This window comes from Amblyomma mixtum, chromosome 3 (genome assembly GCF_055824585.1).
Source record: "Amblyomma mixtum isolate Tamu chromosome 3, ASM5582458v1, whole genome shotgun sequence".
NCBI lineage: Eukaryota > Metazoa > Arthropoda > Arachnida > Ixodida > Ixodidae > Amblyomma > Amblyomma mixtum.
In genome coordinates this window covers 163,400,965-163,410,277 of record NC_143014.1, presented here as the reverse complement: position 1 = coordinate 163,410,277, position 9,313 = coordinate 163,400,965, and the positions used below count along the sequence as shown (strand labels likewise).

The 9,313-nt window shown below is 46.6% G+C and overlaps 1 long non-coding RNA gene across 1 annotated transcript in view; it reads right to left on the bottom strand.

Annotated features, from left to right (window-relative positions):
* Positions 1-2,120: 2,120 nt before the first annotated feature.
* The window catches only part of LOC149352582 (uncharacterized), a 34,596-nt gene continuing 27,403 nt past the window's right edge, over positions 2,121-9,313 (bottom strand). Inside the window, exons 2-3 of the long non-coding RNA XR_016289538.1 lie at positions 3,872-3,928; positions 2,121-2,245 (exon numbers count right to left, since the gene is read on the bottom strand). This is a non-coding gene — a long non-coding RNA (uncharacterized LOC149352582). The remainder of the gene's footprint in view (positions 2,246-3,871; positions 3,929-9,313) is intronic.

Below are 9,313 nucleotides of genomic sequence, written 5' to 3'. Positions count from 1 at the left end.
TCGCCCCAAGAGGAACCTCGCCTAATCGTACAGAAAGAACGGATCCCGATGCGCACTTCCGTCACCTGTATTATATACTCTGACACAATCTTTGAGCGTAGTGCAAATGAACACGCAACACAAACGCGCCTATCGTGCGAGCGCGTGCCCATGCCACAGCTACCCATGCGGGCCGAGTGCGCGTGCGCTTGCGGCTGTTCTTGAAACTGGAGGCACGCCCCGCCGCGCTTCCGTGTAAACTGTCACGAAAAGCAAGGCGGCAATACGTTTTCGTTCAGCGCGTACTGTTGGTTTTGAATTTATGGGCAGACTTTTCGAAATTCCTATGATTAACAAAATTGAAAACTCGGCCCAGAGCAAGGGTGACGGAGCGCATACCCCGAACAGCCACAGACGCGCAGCCAGCCGTTTCCTGCGTGCTCTCGACATGGCGCTCGAGCAAGTGTACACGTGCATCTATACGGTTTCTGAACCTCTAGCCTAAGTCGAACATATATTCTTTGCTCGCATACGCCTTGCTACTGCTCACGAAATAGTCTTCCCTTTCGTGGACCCGAGAAGCGCGTGAGGGGAAGCAAAAAGTACAGCCAAATACGGGCAAGTTTTTGATGGAATGCCGGTAACGCTGGGCAAAACCGAACTTAACCACCACATATTCGACGATTACAGCGTTGACACGAGTATGCGTCCGAAGTGCTGGCGCCCAAATCCACGCGCACTGTTTCGTCTGGTATTGCGCGCTGTGCTCAGTAACGTAGACGTGCTTGCGGACATCTGGTCCCGCGCATTTAAGAAAACATTGGTTTTGAGGAAAGGAAATGGCGCAGTAACTGTCACATCTCGGTGGACACCCGAACCATGCCGTACGGGAATGAATAAAGGAGGGAGTGAAAGAAGAAAGTGGTGCCGTAGTGGAGGGCTCCGGAATAATTTCGACCACCTGGGGTCTTTAACGTGCACTGACATCGCAAAGCACACGGGCGCCTTTTGCGTTTCGCCTCCATCGAAACGCGGCCGGGTTCGAACCCGGGAACTCTGTCTCACTGGCCGAGCGCTCTAACCACTGCGCCACCGCGGCGGCGCCCAAATAAAGGCTTTCGAACACTTCAAGCAAGAAAAGGAGTGCTTCAGCTTACCACGAACGCCAAAGCTGTAGAGCTGGGCGCAGAAGCGCAGCCTGCGTTTCGTTCCACAGTGTGGGCACGCGCTGGCACGAGCAGGCCGGCTCGCGGCAAGAGCGTCTTCGTCTTCTTTATAAAGCGCACAAAATTTATTACAAATTATGACGCCGAATCAGCGAACGAACGATAAATTACTGGAAAAGTTTAATGCAGGAATTTGGCATTCAACGTCTATTTTCGAGCGATTCGGTGTCAGTTACGTCCGCAGTTTTTTGTTCCAGCATAAAAATTTCCTGGGCCCCTGTGGGCTTGAAAGAAAACGAAGTAGCGAATATGAAGAAGAAAAAGATAGCCGCGACCTGGGCTGCAAACGCTTTGTAGGCAACAAAAAAAGTTACGTGCAGAGTACTTGCATTTGCGCCATATAATTTCGTTGGCCGGGTTTTCGAACCGATCGACGCTCGAGGCACACGTGACTTTGAATGCAGGTTTCACTGTACTTGTCCATGGTCAGACTGACCCAGAATTCGATCTGGGTCAGTGACTGTTATATCTCTTGATTATTGCTCTTGATCGACCCTTTTGGAGAATGGAAAATGGTCTTAGACCCTTTCCCAGAGGAGACCCTTTGCATCTTTCCCCCGGCCAGGTGCTTGGCTTTTCTAGGATAACCACTGTACGTCCAGCAGACGTACGACGCACGTCCCTTTTCGGATATAGGGATATCCGTCGGAGATCCGCCAATCTCCGACGGGATCTCCCACGGACGTCCGATCCGGATATCCGAGGATATCCCCCGCGGATCTAATGTGGCCATTCGCATGTCATGCCTTCTGTGCTTTCATGAAGCAGGCCTTGGTGACTGCAGCCAGTAATTATCGGGCAGTTCCCATGGGCTTGTATAAACCCCCATATGTCAGATTCATTCCTCTATGAAGCAACTAACGGCCACAAAGCACAATGTATCAGATTGAAGACAATTTTATTAATGTCATTAAAGCTGCTTTCAGTTTTCAAGAGGAATTCTTCAAGTTGGTCATACCGGCAGAAGTTTCATGCAATAGGAAGGGTTACTGTGCAGGCAGTACTCTCATGGTTGAACTTGGTATTCAAAAAGGGATGCTCTGAAAAACAAACGAACACACAAAAATACTGTTACTGAAAGGTTAAGCAAATTTTTAAGTGCGAGATATTGTAAGTAAAAAGGTTAATGAAGGACAATATCAAGAGAATCTCATAATTTTAACCTATAGTTTCTCCATCCTTGCTGCCACATACCAATGCAACTCTGTGACTCGATAAGAGGTATACAAGAGTTTAAATGCATATAGCACACAAAACAAAATTAAACTAGTAATCTACATAGTAATCTAGAATGTCATAGTGCCAAGCACAGCTTGCAGTTATGTTACCTTCGGGTTGCAAAGGTCTAAAAAAGACAAAAATGGGAGAGCAGGCAATTTTTTTCCGACCGGTTGCATGAGAAAAGATAACACCACTCATATGTTTCCTTGGATATTACTGAAATAGTAATAATAAAATATATTTTCAAACAGGCTACGAAATTAAAAAAAAACTTGTAAAGACACGAAGAAAATCTGCACGGAACAAATTCTTCCAGCCCAGTATTAGGGCTGGAAGAATTTGAAAATAAGACAGCTTAACAGCTCTGCACTTATTAAGCAAGAAAATTTCATTAGGCAGCTTGTTAAGAATTAGTGGAACATGACAGAGGCTGGTATGTTCCCTACACCTGGTACAAACTTCTGGTAGGATGCAACTCAAGAACGCAGCAGCGAATGCCCCTCAACAGAGGCCATCCAGCCAATGGCGTCGATTGGTTTTCATGATGTGGTGGTTAATCACATTTCACGGAGGCACATGCCAGCCACCTGCGATTTCACGTTATGGAAATAACCACAACGTCTGAGAATTGGTCAATACTACTGGGTGTAAGGCCTCATTTGAGGGGAATTTGCCACTGCATTCTTGAGTTGCATCAAATTATAAAAGCTGTTCATGTATTCAGAGGTGATAGGCAGGTGTGTAAGGAGTGCAGTGTTCCTCAGACTGCACATATATTTCATTACGATGGTTTCTGCAACGAATAGTCCAAGGTTAGGCATCTGTAGCCATGAGAGCAAGTTTACATCTTACCAACTCTTAGCAAGAAGGAGTACCCAATGAAGGTGAAAATATTTTTTGAAATGCAATATATTTTGCTTATAAACACTGCAAAAATAAAAGACAAGATACACACTACTGCAAACAACTCTGTGCCAGTGCATGAACAATGTGTTTACAGTGCAAGACACTATAGCTACTCCCACAGGCAATCACATCCATACTGAAGGTCTAAAAAATTCAAGTGTGAGAGTAGAATCCTTACCGCACAGCTGCAAGCTACCTAATGACTCAGTGGTTAACACAGGGCTCAGTCATAGAAAAAAGTTTGCGGGATGTGGATTTCCAGAAAAATATTTGTTTTTACACTGCCTCACTAGGCAGCCAGCTTGTTGAATAAGCTGTTGTTGAATAAGTTCGAGCATCCATCTCCCCTCATGATTCTAGTCTTTTGATTAAACTGCTTTAGCTAACAGCACAGTACAGAAAAAACTCGCATCCCGCAAACTTTTAACCATCACTGCACACATACACTGCACTACAGCCGGATACCCTCCACTGCACAGTGCAAAAAGAAAGTATCAATTACATGAGAGGAAGAAACTTGCACTCTAGTTCAGACTAACCTGTAGGCTACTGCTGTACTCTCGGGTACTATAGGTCATAGGTCAGTCACATCCATACTGCATGGCCATGAAATAAAATATAAAATATCAAAATAACGTTAGATGTCATGATGCAGCAAAACATGGCCTTTGTCGAAAAAAGCCTGCTCACAAGGTTCGTTGATGAAGCACGCAACCGGCACTAACAACATATCTGATGATTCACAGCTCCACAGGTGTAAGAAAGAGAGGCCTGATCACAATTCAGGGACATGTATCTCTGAGTGTGCCATATATGGGCCTGCTACCTTGCTCAGCACTGAGCCCTATGGGCATGAACATGTTTGACAAAGCTGCACTAATGCATTGCATGGTCTAATTGCAGTCAGTACGCAGCGATAGGGAAATATGTGAATAACGTGTGACTGAAGTTCGGAAATTTAACAAAACACTTCAGCTTTCCAAACAATGCTACTGCACAGTAATCTGCACTGTGCAGTAGATGGTTGGAAACATCCATTCGCCAAGCCTAACATTGAAACAAGTCGATAAGCTGTGAAGGCAGACGAATTTTACATTATTTTCAACCAACCTGCGCTTTCTGTGACATGGCATAATTTAAGCACCAATACACTCCTCAGGCGGGCCACATCCACACCGCAAAGGCAGTAAGAAAATAGTAAGAAGTCAGTCGCGAATCACTGCAAAACACACACAGTTCTGACATTATCGTTTTCGTGCGTTCTGTTTTATCGCAATTATGAACCTACGTACAACTGCCTTAAGATTCACACCATGCATGTACACCTCGTCTCATTTTTTTCGTAGTGTAGAGCAAGAGACAGGCGCGCTGCACGCGCGATTACGAGTTTTTGTCTCAATTTTGAGACTCTGACGTCAAAATGACGACACCGCGAGTTGTTGACCGCGGAATCAACCAATTAGCAGCGAGGTTGTGGTGTCTAATAGTAGGGTTCCACCCAGGAAGCATTTAGTTGCGCAATAAGGGACCGTATACTAAAGTTTTGCTGTAAACACACCGTTAATAATTTGAAGAATGTTTTATTTCGCTAACAAACTACGTTTCAAACTGAACGACATGAAGCAAAAGAAGAAGCGTCCTCAATTTTGCAATTAAGTTTGCTCTTCAGTCACTTTTGCTGCCGCGAGGGTGCGCTGACGCTGGAAAAGCGTCGTTAGCGGCGGCTAGGCGGCGTGAGCTGCCGCCTGATTCAACCGATTCAGCCTTATCCCTCCACGCACATATTCAGCCATCGTAAACATGGCAGCCAGAAAAAAAATCAGCTGATTCGAGGGCTGTCCTCTTTTTTTACACATTACGCAGAATCAAAGTACTGCGCAGACGTCTTAAGTGCGCGGAAAAATCTGTTTAAAGGCAGTGATTGCTACGAGTCTGCCGAGATCAATTTGGAAGAAGCGCTTGGCTCGAAAACCGGCGAAGGCAGCTTCAAGGCAAGTTCACACTGGCGAGTTGCAATCGTCGCGCTAGTATTCTAGGCGACCGATTTCGGTCAATTAGTTACGGTTTGCGAAGCACATGTAAAGCGGGGAGGGAGCGTAATAAATCGATTTAAGCCTGCCGCGCGACCTCCGCGACTCGCCAGTGTGAACTCACCTTGCTGCTATCGATGGCAAATGTGCTCCAAGGGCGATGCGTGATTATATTTATTTTTGTTCAGAAAATACCCGGCGACCATGAATAATCACACTGCAGCAACTGCCGACATACGGAAGCAGACCGGTGCAGCTGATGGGAGCTTGCAATCTCACTGCGGGAATTAAGAGCCGGCACGCCCGGTCACTGCGGCAACAATCACTCTTCCGCCTCGTAACCAACTCATGCCGCCCGCTTCGGGTTAAGCACTTGATATTCGTGTTGGTGGTGCCGTTCCGTTCGGATGATGCTCGGATGACGCCGCCGGGGATACTGCGGTGGCGAAAGTTTATGCGAAGGAAGTCCACCTTCGCCGCCGCCTTGTCTTGAGGGGTCTCGCCGAAAAGCGCGCACCTTCTGCGACTTAACTTTGACAGTGGTCTCCGCAACTCACCGCAAACACTTGCACAGTCGGTTGGGCTACGCCGACGTTTACTTCATTTCCTACGGTGTCTTGAAACCCACCGGCGGCGAAGGCGCGCACAGGCACTTGCCGCTCCACTGACCGCGCACTCACCCGCACACCTCCAAGTTCAACGCCGAGTTCGTCGCACAGCCATTATGCTCCTTCCTATGTCAAAACGTCGAAACAACTCGTCCGGCACGTCAAAACCGTCTTCATGCACCCTCTTACACCGCTGCTCGCGCGGCCACCGGCCATGTAAACAACCGCCATTTTCTGTCTCGAGCGGTTTGAGACCACTCGTTCTAGTCGCAAGAAATCGTCTCAATCGGCTCGCATAATTAGGTGAGCAACGTCACCACTTTTGGCACACTTATGACGTCGGCCGGTGACGCAAAAAACCAATATGGCCGCTGGTCACGACCGACCAATAGGAACGGGGCAAATGAGACACTTTTTGAGACACTTTCCGATTGAGACGATTTTGAGCGACTCGTAATCGCGCCCCAGGTGCAGTAGCTTTTTCACGAGAGTTTCGGTTGCAGAAGAAGGCCTTGTCGAGCGCGTAGATGATACATCACATTTATAGCACAGCCAAGCAACCACAGAACAAACAAATCACATAGTGTAGCAAAAATAAAGGTCGAAAGAAGCACGATGCGACGAAAAACTACGCAAAGATGCAGCTATTGTGCACCGCGCCGCCCGCGCGGGCCGCGCCAGAACTGGTGGCTGACGGATTGGATTGCATCGACTTTTAGGCCTGTAGATCTGTTACGGCCACGGTGGTTGCGGCTCCTGGTAGGAGTTCAGTTTTCATGGATAGGGTCCTAAATTTTCCTTCCTCCAAGGTCCCTATCGGCTATCATGGAAAGCAGCATGCCTCGGTTACCTCTCTGAGGAATGCTGGGGGTGAAAAGGGCTTTAATATCAGCACCGTATTCGAGGGATGTTAACTGATTAATCCGAATTGCTGGTATAGAAATCTGATCGGCTGAATTTGTCGTTTGCAAAACAGAATTTCTACCCAAATTTTTTTTGTGTGAGGTAAAACAAAATATGTATGTGAAGTAAATTCATATACCCAGAGGGATATTCCCGGATGCCCGTCGGACATACATCCGCGGATATCCGCCAGCCATCCGATAATGAATGTCCCTCGGACATACTCCGAATCTCCGATGCGTATATCCGGGTATGGACGTCCATAGGGATGCCCTACGGACATACCCACCTGGCACTGGAGATTCGGATCGTGATCGTACGTACCACGGATATCCGTGGTTGACTGGGCTCCGCCGATGGCAGAGCGGCAAGCCACCACTGGATGAAAGGTTGGTCGACTCCTCCCGCCGTTTGCAGGGAATTCAAAAAAAAGGCGGGAGCCCGACGTTAATCCATTTAAATTAGGGAAATTTGCCGCACGGGGCAATAATTCGAAGTTTCCAAGAACACTCGGAACGTGTAGATCGAGTTCCAGCGGTAAAAATAGGAGTTCAGATTCCTCTTCTGTGCACCTTTAAACATTAGGGTGGGGGTTACGCTCTGGGTAATATATGCTGCCCATTATTCGGCACCTGACAGTGCCATATTAATTTAAAGGCTCGTACACACCCGCGTTTCGGATTTTGCAGGACGCAGAGGTGTTCCTTGGGCCCAGCGAAACGGCTCCAGGCCAGGATGCCCGATATGATGCGTGCATGCCGATCTAAGAGTCCAATTCTCCTGTCTCGACGTCACCGGATGTATGCTACCTTCGTTACTATCCTGTCGCAAATGTTACACACTTTGGACATTTTTCGTTTATTTTATAGTATGGGTCGCCTCACTGTTACATGATATGAAGTGTTTTGCAATGACAGTGAAACGCGCTCTCGGTGGTATAAGCAATTATATGTTCCCTAAGTGGCTGTCCTCTGCCCTGTGTTGTTTAGTACTCTCGATCAGCTTCATTCCAATTCATCGTAACGTTCGCATTTCTTTGTACGCGAACTACAATGCATGCTGCTTTTTTGCAGCCGCGGTCGACATTCCAGTCTCTGTATGAGTGCCCGCAATCATATTTCGATGCCCTCAAAGAGTGGTCAGTTAACATATTATTGGCATTCAGTGAAACGTGGTATGCAGATACCGAAGACAAAGACCTAATGAACTACAGACCTGCACAGGTGGCACTGCTCCAGCGTGCATGTTCTAGTTCATGCCTTTTTCAGCTAGGATAGAAACATTACAGTTGGTGCTGCGTTAATATATACCTGTTGATAAAACGGCCTCCTTCATCATTTTGTTTCCAACATAACAGTTGCAACGTTTATCCACGTAATCATTGTCCTCCATTTATCTATGCTAGGCATGGTGGTGCCGACGAAAAGAAAGCGGCCAAAAAGAAGACGATGTTTGTACTCTTCTACAGCGAAAAAGTCGTTATTATGGCCATTTTCATTGCTGACGTTATGATAGCAGAGAAAGACAAAATAAATATATTAAATAGCAGACACGAAATGGCATAAAATGATGATGATCATAGCAAATGAACAGGGCAACCGAGCGCCCTCAACGGCCAAAGAGCTAACGAAAGTTGGCGCACGCTGCTTCATAGGACCCCGTCATCTGTGCAGGTCTAGTTAAGTAGGTCTTGCCGCAGACATCGTCCTCTGCGAAGGCTACAAGTGCGAAACAGTGCTTATAGAAAAAATAATTAAGGTGGTATAGTAGAGCGCTGTATGTTAGAAATAAACTTTCATGTCAGTGTATGTCACATTTATAGTGTAAGTCGTCATTATGAATCGCTATTTATCTAAACACCATTTTTTGTGTTCGGTGTTGTCTGTCGGTCCTCTTCTCGATCTCTGCAAGACTTCTATTATTTTCTAGATAATACGCCAGATATGCTACCCTTTGATAAAAAAAAAACAGTTATTGTGGGAAATTCAAATATCCCCTGCAAAAGAATTCTTTTTTGATCTCCCCATGTCCAGGCAGGCTGTCACGGAGTGTCTTTATGCTCTGAAGGTGTTTGTGCTATGGCCGATGAATTGTCACCTGTGTGATCGCGCGGAGACTATAAATCATTGCTTTAGGCTTTGTTCTTCTAGGATATATAATAACGAACTCTTGACAAGGACACTGAGATCACACGGTAGAGTATCAGATTTTTGCCTGTTGAAAAAAAGTTTGTTGTGATCTATTTATGTTGATGGGACTCTTCAGTTTGTGGAAGAGCCGTATGATGGACCGAGATGCCGAGTCACCACCTCCGACGAAGTCTCTATTCCGAGAGCGGCACGCCTTTGTGAGGAGAGGATGTGCGGCGCACGAGCTCCTGTACAGTTTACCTCTATTGACACCTGCGTGTGCTTCCCAGAATTTTGATGTTCATGTTTTC